This window comes from Pelophylax lessonae, assembly GCF_965119305.1.
Source record: "Pelophylax lessonae genome assembly, chromosome: 4".
Taxonomy (NCBI): domain Eukaryota; kingdom Metazoa; phylum Chordata; class Amphibia; order Anura; family Ranidae; genus Pelophylax; species Pelophylax lessonae.
Window position 1 is genome coordinate 620472161 of NC_138771.1, and position 20508 is coordinate 620492668.

Sequence of the window (20508 nt, forward strand, 5' to 3'; positions counted from 1 at the left end):
TACACGGAGAGATCAAGAGATGCACGCTCTTACAAGCCTAATAGAGATTTCCGAAGAAACTGGAGAGGTGGTCAATCCTCTACTCGGAGGTCATCAAAAAATCCAGCGCCTGCTGGACAAGATTCCACAAAATCTTTTTGAGATTGGGCCCGTCCAGGCATGTCAGGTGGGGGCACGTCTTCTCCATTTTCAGCATGTCTGGGCGGCCTCAATCACGGACTTTTGGACCGTCAGGAAGGTCTCTACAGGCCACAGATGGTCATTTCTGGCAGATCCAGTTCCAAGATTCATCTCAACTCATTTACCCTGTCTAGAAGAGAGAAGAGAAGTCTTGCTCGCCTATGTAGACGCTTTGGTGGCTCAAGGAGCGGTAGCTCCGGTTCCAGAACAAGAAAAATTTCAAGGGGTTTACTCACCCCTCTTCTTAGTCCAGAAGAAGAACGGGGCCTGGAGGCCTGTTATAGATCTCACATACCTGAACAAGTTCATAAAGAACGAAAAATTCAAGATGGAAACACTCTCAACTATTCAAAGGGCAGTACTGCCGGGAGATTGGCTCGCCTCAATAGATTTGAAAGATGCGTACTTTCATGTACCTGTGGCAACCGACTTCCACAAATATCTTCGCTTCTGTGTTCAGAATCAGCATCTGCAATTCATTTGCCTACCCTTCGGCCTGTCTACCTCACCCAGAGTATTCACCAAAGTTCTTCTAGCAGTGGTAGCCTTCATAAGATTGAAAGGTATACGTCTACATCATTACTTAGAAGATCTTCTGCTTCTGTCTCAAGAAAAGGATCAGTTATTGGCACACAGAGATCAGGTCATATCGACCCTCAAAGAGTTTGGCTGGCTGCTAAACCTACAAAAGAGTCAGCTGGAGCCCACTCAGCGCCTAGTCTATCTTGGGGCGCAATTCGACACCGTCGAGAATTCAATCTCTCTCCCATTAGAGAAGATACCGGTAGTGAGGGAGAGAATCCTTTCCTCTTTCCTCTCCTCGGCTGAAAGCCTCTCAGTGCCTCAAAATCATTGGCACCATGGTGTCCACGGCTCCAATGGTCAAATGGGCTCTCTGGCATATGAGGCCCTTCCAAAAAGGGTTCCTACAACAATGGAACACAGAAGAGAAAGATCAGTACATTCATATCTCCTCCAGCATGAGATACAGTCTTCTTTGGTGGCTGCAACGCAGCAATCTGCTCAACTGTCATTCTCTGGTTCCAGTCTCATGGACTATAATCACAACAGACGCCAACAACTCAGGTTGGGGGGCTCATTGTCTGACAGAGATGACACAGGGGAGATGGTCTTTTCAGAGACACACTCCAGTCTCCAATATACTGGAACTCCGAGCAGCCTACCAGGGTCTTCGATCTTTCCAACACCTGCTAGAGGGGAAATCTGTAATGATTCGGATGGACAACACCACGGCAGTGTCTTATTTGAAGAGACAAGGTGGGACACGGAGTCTCTCTCTGCTACGAGAATTAGACCCGATCATGTCCTGGGCCCAGACTCACCTAGTAAACATCTCGGCAGTTTACATTCCAGGTTCACAGAATGTTCAAGCAGATTTTCTGTCCAGGGTCCAGTTGAACCACAACGAATGGTCTCTCCATGTGGAGTCGTTCAAATGGATTCTGTCGTTGGGAGTATCTCCCGAAGTCGATCTGTTCGCCTCCCCTTGCAACCACAAGTTGGAGAAGTATGTCACGAGAGGCAAGTGTCCTCAAGCTTACGGGACAGATGCACTAACCGACAGGTGGGAGTTCAGCAGGGCTTACGCCTTTCCTCCAGTACCCATCATTCTCAAATTCCTGCAAAGACTTCAAGCGGAAGATGTGGAGATAGTGATGGTGGCGCCTTTCTGGCCGAACAGGCCATGGTTTCCGCTACTCCTACAACTGAGTTACCGGGACCCGGTCCCTCTTCCCCTCAGACCAGACTTGCTTCTTCAGGGAACATCAGTGCATCCCTGTCCTGCAATTCTCCGGTTGACGGTCTGGTTCTTGAGAGGGAAAGGTTGGAATCGCTCGGCTGCCCATCTACAGCCATTTCCACCTTGATGAATGCTAGACGACCAAGTACTAATAAAGTATACTGTAGAATCTGGGCAAGATTCATGGAGTCTGCATATCCTGAAGGTATGTCTTCCTCAGTCCCTGGGATTCAAGAAATACTAAGTTTTCTTCAGGCTGGTCTGGATATGCCCCTTTCAGTGGCAACTCTTAGAGTTCAAGTTTCGGCCTTGTCGGCCTTCTCCGGGGTCATGTGGGCCCAACACCCACTGATTCAACAATTCTTCAAAGGAGCAGTCAGGCTCAATCCTCAGAGAAGACCTAGGTTCCCAAAATGGGATCTACCTCTTGTCCTAAATGCCCTCTCCAAAACGGGCATAGATTCCTCTTCTTCTATCAAGGACCTGACCAATCCGAACTGTCTTCCTGGTAGCCATTACTTCGGCTAAAAGGGTCTCTGAATTAAGTTCTCTCGGATGTAAAGAACCATTCTTGACTTTTTTCCCGGATCGGGTAGTACTAATACCCAGGCTGAATTCAAATCCGAAAGTCACCTCGGTGTTTCACCAGAATCAGGAGATCGTCCTGCCTACTTTCCGGTCATCTAATGAGTCCAATCCTCATCCGTGGGATGTAGGAGAATCCTTAAAAGCCTATCTTCAAGCAACTGCACCATTCAGGCAGTCTGACAACCTCTTTGTCCTGTTCTGGGGAAAGAACAGAGGTAAACCTGCTTCATCTAGGACTATCGCTTCATGGATAGTGGCAGCTATCCAACAGGCCTATAGAGCTGAGGGGCTGGCTCCTCCAGAGGCGGTGACGGCGCACTCTACAAGGAGTATCTCTACTTCCTGGGCGGCTTCGCGGCACGTGGCTCCAGATGTGATTTGCAGAGCGGCTTCGTGGTCATCAGTCAATACTTTTATGACCCACTATTGTGTAGAGCCTGCTTCTCTGTCCTTAATTTTGGTTTGACTGTTTTGTCTGCAAATAGCATGAATTAAAATTTTCTTTGCTAAAGCATTCCCACCCGTGTGGAGTGAGCTAGTTATTTCCCACACGTAGGCTGCCATGGAGAAAAACAGGAAAACGGAAAATTCCTATCATACTTACCGTAATTTTCCTTTCCTGATAGTCTCCATGGCAGCCGGAGTACCCACCCTCTCGTCTTGGATTCGGCTAAGATATGGAACACCTGCTGTACCTGAGAGCTGAAATTTATGGGAGGGGGGTCCTATACCCTTGGAGTGGAGGCGGGGTTAACCCACACGTAGGCTGCCATGGAGACTATCAGGAAAGGAAAATTACGGTAAGTATGATAGGAATTTTCCGTTATTCTGCTTTTGTTTTTCTCTTAACAGAGCTGCCTGAACAGATGTATTACGTTATATTTAAAATTTCCTTATTATCAGATGAACCCAGATTAAGTCAATTTGCTTCCTTGTCTTCTAGAATAATGTAGCAGTGAGCTTTGTACATTATGCATTATTTTACATGTATTCATTGTAGGGGTGCTTATACCGATAACCCTTGTACACATGGGAGGGTCCTTGTGGTATTTGTGACTATTGCCTATTTCTGTAAAAAAGGGAACTTCATTTCATTAGTCACAGGGTAATACATAATTCTCTTGTGGCAGGTATACTTTAATTGCTTTGCTAAAAAAAAAAAGTCTATGGTTTGCAGAGCTGAATAGCTGACACACAAACAGCTGGAGGAATCAGGACAGGTAAGAGATACCTACATTCTGCATTCTTCTACCTGTATTGTGCCAGATGCTTATATTAATAATATTCAGTATTATTTTTTAATTTCATTTGAATATTTATTTTGTATTTTACACATGCTGACCACAGCATTTACAGGGCTTGGAAAAAGCTAAAACAGGTTTACAAATGTCACCTTTTGGTATATATGAAAGTGAAAATTAAACCCGCGCTAACCTAAAATAGGTCTAATAAGTGTGTATGTGGGTATTGCAGCTGCAATAAAAAAAAGATCAAATTTAACACTGCGCTTGCATACATAAATAAAAAATGCATAAACATAATCATGTGACTCAAAAAGATATTTTTAAAAAAATGTTTATCATTTTTTTTAAAAATATCTTTTTGAGTCACATGATTATGTTTATGCATTTTTTATTTATGTATGCAAGCGCTGTGTTAAATTGATTGTTTTTATTTTGGTATATATAATAACATATGAATCTATTAATTCTGTTACTTTTTTGATATTTGAAAGGCCCTTTTCTCCAAATTTACATGCAAGTGACAGGGCATTGACCAAATTAGAACGCTTGCAAAAGTCCTTTTATGTATAGATATATATATATATACTGTAGATATAGAACCTAAAGGGTGAGACAAAACTTGATTAGCGTGGCATCACATCCAATTTGGATAATCAGAAAAAAAAAGAAAAAATATATTTTTCCATTTTTTGGGGTATATATAGATATATATATTTTTAGAAGTCATTTTTAACTTATTGCAGTCGGTAGTTTTCATCGTTAACCACTTCTGGACCGTAAGATTTCCCCCCTTAATGACCAGGCCATATTTTGTGATTCGGCACTGCGTGACTTTAACAGAAAATTGCGCGGTCGTGCGACGCTGTACCCAAATAAAATTGATGTCCTTTTTTTCCCACAAATAGAACTTTCTTTTGGTGGTATTCGATCACCTGTGCAATTTTTATTTTTTGCGCTATGAACAAAAAAAATGCGACAATTCTGAAAAAAGCAAAACAATATTTTTTAAATTCTGCTATATAACATCCCCCCCCCCCCCAAAAAAAAATGTAAAAATCTAATTTTTTTTTACATTTTAGGCCAATTTGTTTTCTGCTACATATTTTTGGTAAAAAAAATTGCAATAAGCGCATTTTGGTTGGTTTGCGCAAAAGTTATCGCGTCTACTAACTACAGGAAAGTTTTATGTTCATTTTATTGTTTTTTTGTTTTTTTTACTAGTAATGGCAGCGATCTGCGATTTTTTGCGGGACTGTTACATTTCAAGCGGACAGATCGGACCCCTAACTGACATTCTTGACACTTTTGGGGGGACCAGTGACATTACTACAGTAATCAGTGCTAAAAATATGCACTGTTACTGTAATAATGACCCTGGCAGGGAAGGGGTTAACACTGTGGGTGATCATTGGGTTAAATGTGAGCCTAGCGGAGTGATTCTAACTGTGGGGGGGCGTGGCTTATGGCATGACCATAGAGAGCTGTGATCCTATATAGAAGGATCACAGGCGCTCTGTAATCATTCCAGAGAGAAGAACGGTCAGTTGTGTTTACAACAGCTGACCGTCCTTCTCTCTCAGTGGGTGTCAGACGGCAACCGGAGCCGCCTGCCCTATGCATCGGAGTCCCGGCTGCAGAGTGGGTGCGGGAGCATGGCGCTGCCGAAGCGCGCTCACCCCCTAGCTGTCGGAACGCAACCAATGTAGACTTACGTTGGTTCGCGCAGGAGGGCCAGCCTGCTGCAGTATATATGCGGTGGGTGGTCTGGAACCGGTTAAAATAATACCCACTGATTGGCCATGGAGGTCTTGATTCCAGCACTTTCTGTGCAATGTTCTCTTCCTGTGCTTTAACATTGTCACCTTGTTACATGCAACTACAAGGGGTCATGCAGTTGCTCCTTGTGCAAGCAGGTCTTGCAGAAATCTTCTTCTCAAATGATGATGTGCAACTAATGCTGGAGCAAGTGCAGGAAGTGGCTGAACATGGCCGTAGGAGATTCACTGCTCTGAAATGTAAAAAAAAAAAAGGCGAAAAATGTTTTTCTAAAAGAATGCATAGCAATTGTTTATAACACACAGTGCTTTGGCAAACTAAATGTTTTTCAGTTAGGGGTTGCGTTTTAACCACTTCAGCTCCAGAAGGTTTTACTTCCCTACACATGGAATATTTATTAATTGCCCAGGCCAATTTTCAGCTTTTATGCTGTTGCATTTTGAATGACAAATGCGCGGTCATGCAACCCTGTACGTAACACAAATGTATGACATTATTTTCACACAAATATTGCTTTCTTTTGGTGGTATTTAATCACTGCAAGTTTTTTTTTTATTATTGGCAAAAAGAAGACCTAAATGTTTGACCCCTAAAAAAATGTGTTTTTGTTTATGTAATAAAATTTGGTAAATCAGTATGTTTTTTGTTGTACTGACGAGCATTGATGAGGCTGCGCTGGCAGGCACTGATGAGACACTAATATGCAGCACTGATGGACACTGATAGGCGGCACTGATATGCAGCCTTGATGGGCATTGATAGGTGGCACTGATGGGCAATGATTGGCACTGGTGGGCAGCACTGATAGATGGTAATGATGGGCAGCACTGATGAGGAGGGCACTAACAGGTTCCCTGAGCACTGATTGGCATCAATGGTGGCATGGGTGGGCATCCCTGGTGGCCATGGGTCAGCAATCCCTGGTGGCTCTAGTGGCATCCCCCAAGGGTCTGCACTGGTAATCAATGCTCTGATTACAAGCACAGACCCCCCCCCCCCAAACACACACACACTTACTTTGCATATGAATGCCATTTCTTCACAGCTGAAAGTGGCCCTCACCATGATTAGCCAGTTGATTGTGACCACTTGCTGGAATGTGTGCAACCCAATTTGGTGTCATTTCTGGTCCAGGGCAAATGCCAATGTGCCATTTGCAATTTATTGTAAAGAGATTTTGCTTTATTTTAAAAATGGCGCACACAGACAACTAAAATGTATTGGAAATGTTTTACCTAGGCCAGTGATGGTAACCCTTAACCCCCCCCCCCCCCCCAGATGTTTTTGCCCTACATTCCCCATAATGCTCATGTACTCTGCAGTGTAGGTGAGCATCGTGGGAAATGTTACAAAACACCTATGTTGCCAAGATTCATCATCACTGACCTAGGCCAGCTAAAAAGGTGAGTGAGCGCTGTAGTAATCTTTTATTTAGTAATAATTTTTAGTGATTTTTTATAAAATGTTTTGGTTGCATTCATTCACAGAAGCCGAATGGAAATGTTGTATTATTCCTTAATTTATATATATTTTTAGCTAAATATATACATACACACTTTAATTATTTCTTACAATTTAGCTCCCCCACACACTCCCCCTCCCCCCACACTCCCCCCACACCCCCCCCCCCACACCCACACTCCTCCCCCCAAAAACACTCCTTCCCCCACCCACACACATACACACTCCTACCCCCACCCACACACACACACACACACACACTCCTCCCCCCCACCCACACACACTCCCCCCCACACACACACACTCCTCCCCCCCACCGCCACACACACACACACACTCACCCCCCCGCACCCAAACACATACACCCCCACACACACACACACTCCCCCCCACCCACACACACACACACTCCTCCTCCCCCCCACCCACACCCACACACACACTCCTCCCCCCCCCACCCACACACACCCCCCTCCTCCCCCCACCCACACACACACTCCTTTCCCACATCCACCCACACACAAAAACACATACTCCTCACCCCCCCACCCCCACCCACACACTCCTACCCCCCCACTCACACACACACACACTCCTCCCCCCCACACACACACACACACTCCTCCTCCCCCCCACCCACCCACACACACACACACACACACTCCTGCCCCCACCAACACTCACTCCTCCCCCCCACCCACACTCACTCCTCCCCCCCCACACACACCCACTTCCCCCCGCCATACACACCCATACACACTTCGCTGGAGTAAAGGGAGAAACCCTACCCATGTTCATACTGTACTGCCATTGCACACACACAAAAAATACAAGAAATTTATTACATTCAATAGACACAAAATATATCAGTATTACATCCAGACAAATATGAAGAAAAGAAAACAAAAAAAAAAACAGGAGCTGTGTACAAATGAATAAGATTTATTGAACATGTATAAAACATCAGTAATCACTCAAGCAGGCATTTGAAATGTGAAATGTGAAATGTCCCCCCCCCCCGCCCCCCCAAAACCCCCAAACCAAGTAATCTTTATTCAAATTACAGTGCAAAGATACAACATATGAAGAATATATAGAGCTTACAATATCCAAAAGTCAAGCAAAATAAGTTGTAGATGCCTTAGTATTAAGCATAAAACATACCCAACATGCTTTTATGGTTATTGTTTGCATGAGACTGCCTTTCCATTTAAATACCATCAAATCAGTAGAACATACAGCTACACAGAGGCATGAAAATAAAAAAAACACATGTATAGAGTACATAAAGACACACTTTGCAAAAACTATACCAAACATTTAGAGCATGAAAAGTATTCATCCAACAAAATACACTTACTACAATATGGGTCCTTAGGCATGCCAGCAAACCCACCCACCCCCAAAAGCAAATTCGGACATAAAGACTTGTGGCCCTGCCACAGGCCAAATGAGCTGCTCTTAAACATGCCTTAATATAACCTTGGTTAAACTACACCCACCCAGTATAGGAAACGCCCAGCAGGGAGGCGCATGCGCGGCAGCTCCCCGGATGGCGGCTTGACCAGGGAGCTCCATCCCGCACCGGCATTGTAGGCGTCCGTTCTGCCACTGATAGCACCTCTCCGCCTCCACACCGGACCCGTCTCTCCCCCACACACCAGGGATCTCCCGGGGACACCCGATGATCGGATCGCTGGTCCGGCGGGACCTCACTCCGCAACTTAATGCGGCGGAGACCCGGCCCTGCAGTCCCAAGATGGCGGCCGCTACTAACCTCCTGCCAGGACCCGCTGAGGGAGAGGACATTACGGACACATCATTACCTCCAGATCGCAACAGGTCAGTCCTCCTCAGCCCCTCGGACCCCCCAGATCGCCCCCTGCTCCTCTCTCCAGCCTCTACGGTTTCCCTTCTGGAAAGAACCATGGAGGAATTACTCCAGTCCCCGGCTGGGGCCTACACTGCTCTGCAGGGTTTACCTCAGGGCTCCCTGCCACCTCCTCCAAACATTCCACAGGACTTCACATACCTCATGGCTTCTTTTTCTAAAATGCTGTCTGCAGGCCTAGCCCAGACAGCCTCTCAAAATACGTGAGCTATACACTCTGACCTGCAGAACCTGGGAGCTAGAATAGAAGCTATAGAAATTAAAACTGACCAAACTGTCCACAGAGTTAATCAGAACTCGGCAAGGATGCAGGACCTCCATGATCAGCTGGATACAGCCTTGTCTAAGATTGAAGAATTAGAAAATCGATCCAGGAGATAAAACTTCAGGATCAGAGGCCTGCCTGAGTCTATTAGAGATGTTGAAGCTGTAGTAACATCCTTCATTCAGGAATTAATTCCTGCTATACCGCCACATCACCTTGAATTGGATAGAGCACACAGGGCCTTGAGGGCCCCCCTCCCTGATGGCTCTCCAAGAGACATTATTGTAAAACCCCATTTTTACAAAGTGAAGGAGGAAGTTATGAAAATCTCCAGATCCTCTAATCAGCTTCTCCTACAAGGTCATCCTGTACAGATTTTTGCAGATCTTTCACCTACTACTATCCAAAAGCGGAGGGCTCTTAAACCACTCCTTCAGGTGCTGCAGCAAAAATCCATCAAATATTGGTGGTCCTTTCCTTTTCGTCTCACTTTTCTGTATCAACATAAAACACACAGCTTCTCATCTTTACAGGACGGTGAACAACTTCTTCTTCGCCTGAGACTGCTCTCCCTAGAGCCACCTTCCTCATCCACGGCCAGGAATTCAGGCTCCTCCAAGCGCCCCTCAACCCAGAGCCCTCTGGTCCCCACCTGGGAGAAGCAACACTTCAAAAGGTCTAAGGAGACCAGACCTCCCTAGAGGCACCAGTTCCCCAGCCGGTATCCTCCTTCTTTCTGCAGGAGTCACACTTCTGAGACGGATTTAATCGAATATTCCTTTCACTTCAGGACTGCAGCGGTCACCTGGAGGGGTTCTTCCTTCCACCTTTGCCATAAAACGAACACAGACTAAACTTTTCCTTTTTGGGGGGGAAAAATAATTTTTGTTCTTTTCCCCATTATATGACAGTTTTTCTTTAACACAAGAATTTTTTTTTTCTTTTTTGGGGTTGCCTCTACCCTTCGGCTTAACCATTTATGCAATAGGCGGCTATGATAGCCCCAAGGACGCCTGGCTGGAGCGGGATTTCTGCTGCGCCTCGCCCCTCACTCTATAGAGGTACGGTGCACCTCTGTAGACACGGGCGGATGCCTTCCCTGAGTGTAGGCATCTATGGGTCTCAGGGACGGAAGGGGTGGGCCCTTCCTCCCCTGACTGGGTTATGGGTTTTTACTGATAGCCACTGTATGCAAATTTTCATTGTCTTGTGGTTCTTTGTGTCTTCCTCCTCTCCTTCTGTTCTCCTCCCCTGCTGCTTCCATCTCCTCCCACCCTCAGTCACCGGGGGTCCCTCTCTCTCTCTTCTACAGGGTTTTAGTCTTCATTGTGGATCGACCAGACTACGCATCTTCCCCTCATTGGGTCTCGCAGAAGTCACCGACTTGCCCCTTCTCCAGCGCTTCTCCCCTCTGCCACGGAATGAAACCACCAGATGATTCCTCTCGACCGTTAAAGCTCTCATCACAGAACGTCCAGGGGATCAACTCTCCTCCTAAGAGGCGTAAGCTTTTTAACTTATATCATTCCCACCACGTAGACATTGCACTAATCCAAGAAACGCATTTTCCGGCATCTTACAATCCCTTGTTCATTCACCACAAGTACCCGCAATTCTATTTGGCGAATGCTCCAGACAAGACCAAGGGGGTGGGGATCTTCTTTGCACGTCATATACAATTTGAACTCAAAAGTAAGCTTGTGGACAGTGACGGCAGATACCTCTTACTGGTAGGTGAAATTGGTGGCAATACCTTCTCCTTCCTTTCTTATTACGCTCCTAACCAAAGACAAGACACATTTTTTTCTACACTTAGCCTCTCATGTGCTTCCCCATGCAGCGGGTACGCTGATAATGGGAGGAGATTCTAATGTGGCTCTTGACCAAGGGCTGGATAAATCTCGCCCAGGGAACCCCTCCTATTGTCGCCCCCCCCCCCCAGGCAGAGCACCCGAATTGCCAAATTACTCTTCACGGAAGGACTGGTCGACGCTTGGAGAGAACTCAACCCCACAGCTAGGGATTACACTCATTATTCGGCCCCTCATAATGTTCTCTCCAGGATAGACCACATCTTCATCTCCACGAGAGCGCTTCCCCAGACCGTTAAGGCCTTCATTCGGGACTCTCCTCTTTCTGACCATGCTATGGTCATCCTTCTCTTTCACCATACCCCGACTCAGGGCAGGGAGTTCCACTGGCGCCTCAATGAGGCTCTCCTGAGCGATACTACCCAATGCACTATCTTGACTAAAGAATTGGAGTCTTACTTTTCACTCAATGACACTCCAGAGGTCTCCCCCGAAACCGTCTGGGCTGCCCAGAAAGCAGTTATCAGAGGGAAAATAATCCAAATCTCTTCCAACCTTAAGCGCCAGAGGAAAATGGATGTTCTTAAGTAGGGATGATCGAACTTTTGAAAAGTTCGGTTCGGCCAGAACATCCGAACTTCCCGAAAGTTCGGCCTGGATTTCAGAACCCCATTGAAATCAATGGGACCCGAACTTCGGTAATCAAAAAACACAATTTTTAAGCCCTAAAACCCAATAAATGCCCCTAAAAAGTGCCTAGGGTTCTGGGTCATGCCCCATTAACTATTAATCACATAAAAAAAAGTTCTTAAAAATTGTCATTTTTGATAAAAAAGCCAATTATTGAAAAAATTAAAAAAAAAAAAAAAAAGAGATTTTTGGATTTAGTATCTGGGGGGTCTAAAAGGTGTACATGTGAAGTTTCAGCTCTGTAGCATGTCCAGAACCATAAAAAAAAGATTGTTTGTATTAGAACACTTTCAGATCACCAATATGGTTTCTCGCTTTGCACAGCACCTTACCGCTTTAATAGCAGGCATTTTTTTGGGTTCTTTGGAGTCAGAAAAAACATCTGAACATGTGTATAGGGGGTATATATACACATATATGTCTGTATATATACCCCTAGACATATATAGGTGTGATAGTAGCAGAAATATATGCTTGCGCTAATTAAATCATTTACACTGATATATTTCTGCTACTATCACACCTATATATGTCTAGGTGTGTATAAACATATAAGTATGTGTGTACATACATCACTATACACAAGTTCAGATGTTTTGCCTGCCTCAAAAGAACCCCAAAAAATGCACAAAAAAACGCTAGCGTCAAAAAAAAAACGCCCAGGTGTGTTGTTGCAGGCATTTTTTGGGGGTTTTTGGAGGCAGGCAAAACATCTGAACTTGTGCACAGTACCACTATACACAAGTTCAGATGTTTTTTCTGACTCCAAAGAACCCAAATAAATGCCTGCTATTAAAGCGGTAAGGTGCTGTGCAAAGCGAGAAACCATATTGGTGATCTGAAAGTTTTCTAATACAAACAATCTTTTTTTTTTATGGTTCTGGACATGCTACAGAGCTGAAACTTCACAGTTACACCTTTTAGACCCACAGACACAAAATCACACAAAAAAAGTTCTTAAATTTGTCATTTTTGATAAAAAAAAACAATTATTGAAAATATTTAAAAAAAAAGATTTTTTTGATTTTGACTTTGGATTTAGTATCTTGGGGGTCTAAAATGTGTACATGTGAAGTTTCAGCTCTGTAGCATGTCCAGAACCATAAAAAAAGATTGTTTGTATTAGAACACTTTCAGATCACCAATATGGTTTCTCGGTTTGCAGAGCACCTTACCGCTTTAATAGCAGGCATTTTTTGGGGTTCTTTGGAGTCAGAAAAAACATCTGAACTTGTGTATAGTGGTACTGTGCACAAGTTCAGATGTTTTGCCTGCCTCCAAAAACCCCCAAAAAATGCCTGCAACAACACACCTGGGCGTTTTTTTTTTGACGCTAGCGTTTTTTTGTGCATTTTTTGGGGTTCTTTTGAGGCAGGCAAAACATCTGAACTTGTGTATAGTGGTGTATATACACACATACTTATATGTTTATACACCCCTAGACATATATAGGTGTGATAGTAGAAATATATCAGTGTAAATGATTTAATTAGCGTAAGCATATATTTCTGCTACTATCACACCTATATATGTCTAGGGGTATATGTACAGACATATATGTGTATATATACCCCCTATACACATGTTCAGATGTCATGTCTGACATCAAACATGTCCTCAAAAAAGCACTGGCAGTGGCAAGCCCTGCAGCATAAAAAATGCTTGGCTGGTGAGAAGCCATATTCCTGTGCCGAAGCAACTCAGAGAAATGATCATTTCTCTATAGCGGTCACCCTGATATGGAAGGGTTTGGTCACCCTGCCATGGCAGTCACTGTCAGTTCACCCTACACTACATTACGGTCACCCTGGCACTTCACACTTTCCCTACAGAAACTAAATTTTTGAAGCTAACTAAAGTGTAAAGGAGCACTCTAACTACACTAGATATCCCTTTCCTCACACTAAAAATAGCTAAATGACACTTTGTAGCACATTAGAACAGAACAGCATTCCACTCTCTTTCATGTCCAGTACAAGAATGCTAGGAATTTGGCGGGGGCGATCTTATTTACTGGGGGGCGTATTCACTAATGATTGGTCTAGAGACCCCCTAGTCACTCCAATCACATTCCTAGCATTCTCCTGCCCCTCAATTGGCTTTTACTAATGGTTCTGGTCCAATCACGGGCTTTTAAAGCCCATTTGCTGAAGCATTGCATTTTGGTCGGTTCTGGTTGCCGAATTCCGAACTTTTTGGGCAAAAAGTTCTAAATTCCGCGAACCTCGAACACCCAATGTTCGGGCCGAACCGATGGTCGACCCGAACCGTTCGATCATCCCTATTCTTAAGCTGGAAATGGAATTTTTCAAAACTAGTAAAGCCCATAAACGTAATCCCGGCTTCCAAAACGCTCATGGAAGAATCCAGATTGCAATTGAATTTAGCTCTAACGACAGAGGCGGAAAAACAGCTCCGCTGGTCTGGGGCCAGGTTCTATGCCTCCTCTGATAGAATAGGAACCAAACTGGCAGTCAAACTCTCAACTAAATTCCGTGCTTCCACGATCCCCAAAATTAGAACCCCCCAGGGCACCTTATCCCAAAACCCACAACAGGCCCTGAAATCTTTCCACTCCTTCTACTCTCAACTTCATGACTGTGACTCCACATACTCCCCCTCCCATTCTCATAGTTTCCTGGATGATCTCCCATTACCTCGCCTTACTCGAGACCACAGGGAACTACTTGAGGACCACTTCTCTGAACTCGAGGTATTGAGTGTGATTAAGGGACTGAAGACGGACTCCGCTCCAGGCCCCGACGGGTTCCCCATGACCTATTATAAGACCTTTGTCACGACCCTAGCTCCCCGGTTATGTAACTTTTACAATTCACTTCAGCAAGGGGGCACTATTGAGAAGACTTTGAACTCGGCTTATATCTCGGTTATTCCAAAGCCGGACAGGGATCACAGTGACGTAAGCAACTCTAGGCCTATATCTCTTATTAATGTAGATCTCAAGATCCTGACAAAGATACTTTCCAATAGACTGTGCAGCTTTATCAGCAATTATGTCCATAAGGACCAATCAGGCTTTATCCCGGGGAGACAGGGTCCAGACCTTATTAGAAGAGCGATAGACCTAATTTCTATGACTAAATCCATATGGGCTGGGGGCCCTCCTCAAGAAGCTTTGCTCCTTTCCCTAGACCTGCACAAAGCATTTGACACTATATCATGGCCTTACCTCTTTGAGACCCTCCACAGATGGGGATTTGGACCTAGGTTTGTCAACATTCTACAGGCACTGTATTCCTCCCCCTCGGCACGGATTCGCATCTTAGGCCACTATTTAGACTCACTGTCCATCAAACGGGGTACCCGCCAGGGATGCCCCCTTTCACCCTTAGTTTTCGCAATCGCTATTGAATCTCTGGCGATAGCTCTCCGCCACAGCTGGGACATCCATGGCATTCAATGTGGACCGACGGAACATAAGTGTGCACTCTTTGCAGACGATGTCCTTCTTTTTGTCACTTCCCCAACCGTCTCGGTCCCCAACATCCTCGCCCTGCTCCGTGATTTCTCCCTAGCCTCCGGCCTCACGGTGAACATCTCGAAATCATCGGCTTTGAACATCACAATTCCGTTAGCCACGCTCGAAGCCCTCAAACCCGCCTTCCCGTTCCAGTGGTGCAAAGTCTCGCTCCCTTACTTGGGGATACGGCTTACCTCGTCAATTGAGACGCTTTACCAAGCCAATTACCCACCCCTGTACAACAAATTATCTGATGATTTGGCGAAATTGGGTCTCCACAATCTTTTGTGGCTAGGCCGCATTAATTCTATAAAAATGACACTTCTTCCCAGAATCCTTTATCTTTTTAGGTCACTCCCCATACCTATTAATAAACGCCACCTGCTTAGTTTCCAATCCAAACTGATTAAATTTGTTTGGGGTAGGAGGGGCTATCGTTGTGCACGTTCGGTCTTATATAGACTGAGAACACAAGGAGGATTAGCTCTGCCCAACCTTTGGAATTTTTACCAAGCGGCTCAATTTGCCCAGTTTTCCATGATTTACGCTAGGGGACCAAAATCTGACTGGCTCCACATAGAGAGACAAGCCACTCCCAACCACACCCTGGACTATATTGCTTGGTGCCCACCTAAATTGCAGCCGGCAATTCTGGCGCCGACCCTTTCACATTCGATCGGGCTCGCCAGAAGACTGTACCATCTCCGGTCTTTGGTTTCACCCCTCCGGCCTTTGTCTCATATATTTCACCACCCCCTTTTTCCCCCAGGACATGACATCAGAGCTTTCAAGTGGTGGACGAACAAGGGATTATTTCGTATAGGGCACTTCCTCTCCTCCACAGGCCCTCTGTCCCTTTCTCATTGTATTAATAAACTTCAGATGCCGTTGACGGAAAAATTCAGATACCTCCAAATTGATCACTTCCTATGTTCGTTATGGTCGGACAAGAAAGAACCCCCTTTCCTAACTAACTACGAACGGTGGTGTTCAGAAACAGAGGACATGAGAGGGGGCATCTCGGTCATATATTCTGCTTTACAGGATTCTCCCGAAAAACCAGCATATGCCGTTAAGTGGGAACAGGACCTACAATTGGACCTCACTAGGGATGCCTGGCACAGAATCTTCCATAAAGCTTTCAAGGGGATTGTCAATATCACACTTATTGAGGCGAATGTCAAAATTCTCACTCGATGGTACTTGGTCCCAACCCGCCTAGCACTTATGTTTCCCAACACTTCCTCACTCTGCTTTAGGGGGTGCGACCTCCAGGGATCCTTAATGCATACCTGGTGGTCCTGCCCTAGAATCCGGTCATTTTGGAACAAAATGTTTCACTTGATGCGTTTGGTCACGGGGCTCCGGATTCCTCAGACACCTCAGATAGCATTTTTACACGACTTTCCCCATGATTACTCTAAAAATTTATCAACATTAATTACTTTTATGCTACTGGGGGCCAAACTTACCCTTGCCAAAGCGTGGAAGAGGCCATCAGTCTCCTACAGCCTGGCTAAAAGGAAAATTTTGTGGATAATGACACATGAAAAAATTGTGGCTATTTTGCATAACCGGGTCCCACGATTTGAGAGTGTCTGGGAACCTTGGGCCCAATTTCTTCAGATTACGTTGTGATCTTACCCTGAGTTCGCCCATTTTATGCCCCCGGTGACTTCCCTCTTCCACTCTTCTCCCCCTTTTCTCCCTTCTATCTCCGGCCTTCCCTCCCTTTCACATCCCCGCTTCCCTTTCCCCTGTCTCTCCCTCTCTACCCTTCTCCACTGGGTTTACGGTGTCATTTAGCGGATTGTAGCTCTCCCGGCTTCCTCACTATTAGCCTCCACCCTCCTCATGTGTGCAAAATAGCCGACATCTCCCTGCCGTTCTCGGGGACGCTGTCTTGTGCTGGTGTGTACCCTGTTCCCCGAATGTATCGCAACCCTCCGGGGTGCTCGGGTTCAGGGATCTAACCGCCGATGCTACTGTTCTCCTCATCTTGTATTCATCTTGGAGACTCTTAGGGGGAATTTTGGACAGCACTTACCTAAACTTCAGTGTTCAATGTTACGGACTCTCCAAGAGTTACCTCGTTCTCAGTTATAATTCCTATACGACTCATTGTTATAAAGAATTCCTCAATAGTTGCCTGGTTTCCAGGCCCATAGTTATTCACAATGTTTGTTGGAAGATTACTTTCATGATTCTTACTCTTGGAGAATTGTACCTTACAGAGTTTCTATTCGTATGTCTGTTTTACAACGTTCTTTATGATACTTATGTTTGCTTGTACTTATTTTTTTCTCAATAAAAATGATTGAACGAGGAAACGCCCAGCAAAGTAATTAATTGGGCCTGTTGGTTCCTAAACCAAAATCACCAGTTCACTAATGAATGAAAGTGTTTGACAAAATAAAAAAGCCACTCTGTGCTCATGCTGAGATTATTGAAAGCATTTCTTATATGTTTTGACTTGATGTAGTATTTTTGTTATAAAAAAAAAAGGCAATATTGCAAATGTTTGGAGCATGAGCAGCTAAACCCAGAAATCTGTCCGAAACAAAAAAACAAAAAAAAATGTATAAATTATATTTTGGGGATATATAGGAAGCAAAACTAATATGGCTCCCCACTCAACCAACCAACAAATATATTAATTTCACACAATGTTTTATTTTGGGGAGAAGCCATATTAGTGTTGCTTGTCATATATATACACATAGGCAAAACAATAACAAAAACATATATATATATATATATATATATATATATATATACATATACATATAATTATTTGTTTTGGCATCTATATATATATGTGTGTGTGTATGTGTGTGTATATATATATATATATATATATATATATATATATATATATATATATATATATATATATATATATATATATATATACATACACATATATACACATATATGCCACTTTATTAGGCTGCATGTGCACGGGACGTTGTAAATGGCCGTTTAGGAGCAGTTGGGCGCTTTTTTTTCAGAAGCCCCTGAACCCACCTACATGTTATCTTATCTGTCCATGTACACAGGGTCGTTTACAATCATTTACAGGCAGTTGAGTTCAGGGAAGTTTTTGGAAAGCAATTATTTGCGTTCAAACGTGTGTTTCCCAGCGTTTCAAACACAAAAACGCGTCCGGACGCGGCCGAACGCGACCGAACGCGATGACCCGCATTTAGCATTTTAAGGCTCCATGTACACAGGACGCTAAAAAATGTCCCTTGAAATGCTGGAATTTTTAGGACGTTTAAAACGTCTGTTGTGTCGTGTTTGCACCCGCGTTTAGCGGGCGTTTGCGGGAGTTTACATTAAAAACCGTTCCTAGAGGTAAAAAAAAAATCATTCCCCTTTAAAATGGAAAAACGTGAGCGCTAAATGCGGGTCATTGCATTCGGTCACGTTCGGTCACGTTCGGTCGCATTTTTGCGTTTGAAACGCTGGGAAACACACGTTCGAACGCAAATAATTGCTTTCCAAAAAACGTCCCTGAACTGCCTGCAAATGACTGTAAACGACCCTGTGTACATGGACTGATAAGATAAAATAGAGGTGGGTTCAGGGGCTTCTAAAAAAAAACGCCCAACTGCTCCTAAACGGCCATTTACAACGTCCCGTGTACATGAGGCCTAAAGGGGAATGATTTTTTTTACCTCTAGGAACGGTTTTAAATGCAAACGCCCGCTAAACCCGGGTGCAAACACGACACAATGGACGTTTTACACGTCCTAAAAATTCCAGCATTTCAAGGGACTTTTTTTAGTGTCCTGTGTACATGGAGCCTATAGTTGTATTTTGGTTACATAATTGCAACATTTTGCAAAACACAATTTAAACAAACATAATCACTTTGTTACATTTATTTCATAATATATGCCATTGAAGCCCCATTCACACTGGGGCGACCTGCCAGGCGACCTGGTCGCCTGACAGGTCGCCGTAGGTCGCCATCCATAGAGAAGCTGCGGACCCGTTCTAATAGGAGCGACACAAGTCGCTCCGAATTAGAAAAAGGGTCCGGAGCTTCTTTGGGGCGACCCGGAGCGACCTGCTGTAATGTTCCGGTACCTTTGGTACCCTAAATTACACTTTCCACAAGTGTATGCGCCCTACCATTTACTTTTGGAAAGGTGCGCATACACCTTTAAGACTGGAGCTGTCATCACTCAGCGCCGGACTAGATGGCTATTTAAGGCGTCGGTTCTCACTCACATGTGTTCGTTCAAACACCCTTATCTGGATGCTAACCTTGCTTGAAGCTTCCATGCTTGCAAGCTTACTTCGCTGACGGAACCTCGCTGCGCTGATCCCTGTATCCCGCTACTGGATCATCCGCCTCTCCTGAACCACCCTTCGGCTGTATCGCTAATAGTGCTAAGTACCCCGCAGGGGAATTCTCTATAAACTTATACTAAGCTTACAATATCTAGCTCTGCATAGTAGAGACTGTTTATCACATCTGCATAAACTAGATTGCTAGCTCTTGAGACTACTGCTACTTTTCTGCACTGGGTTGATCTCTTTTGTATGTCCACCTGCTATTCTATCATCTGCTATCATACAACATTGCTAAACCTTCCTGCATCCATCTGCTACTGTCTCACCTTCAAATGTCTATCACCTACCACCTCCACTCAACCTATCCCTCAAACCTTCATCATTGTGTTACCACATGCATAAAGTCACTCTAGGAACCAGCTTGCTAATTGTGTGTATTTACTGGCTGAAATAAGACCTTCCACACATGATGAGTCATTGAGGTTGGGAATGGTATCTCAGCATATCTCTTACATGACTGCTGACGTGGAACTATTTCTGCAGCTGAAAATCCACACCGTATAAAAATGCAGGAGCGTTACAGATTGAACGAACCTAAAAATGGATTCAGCAGAAATAGTTCCAGAAATAACCACTCAGGTGACACAATTAAAACAGCAAGTATCTGCGTTAATACACGCACTTGCTGAATTAAAAGAAGACAATCAGGCTCTGTCGCAGCAGGTAATTAGACTGACACAACTTACCTCTGCTCAGTCCCCTGAACCCAAGATAAATCCCCCTTTGGTATTTACAGGCGATCGCAAAAAATTTCGCGAATTTAAAAACGCATGTGAGTTACTTTTTTTGCTAAAACCTCGTACCTACCTTACTGATCACATTAAGGTTTGTACTATTATTTCTTACCTATCAAGCGATCCTCGAGCCTGGGCAGATTCTCTTTTTGAGAAAAACGACCAGCTTCTCAACTCCTATGCCTTGTTCCTGGCAGAGCTCACTAGCCTATATGATGACCCCAATAGGCAGAGTACTGCTGATCTTCAGTTAAGATCCT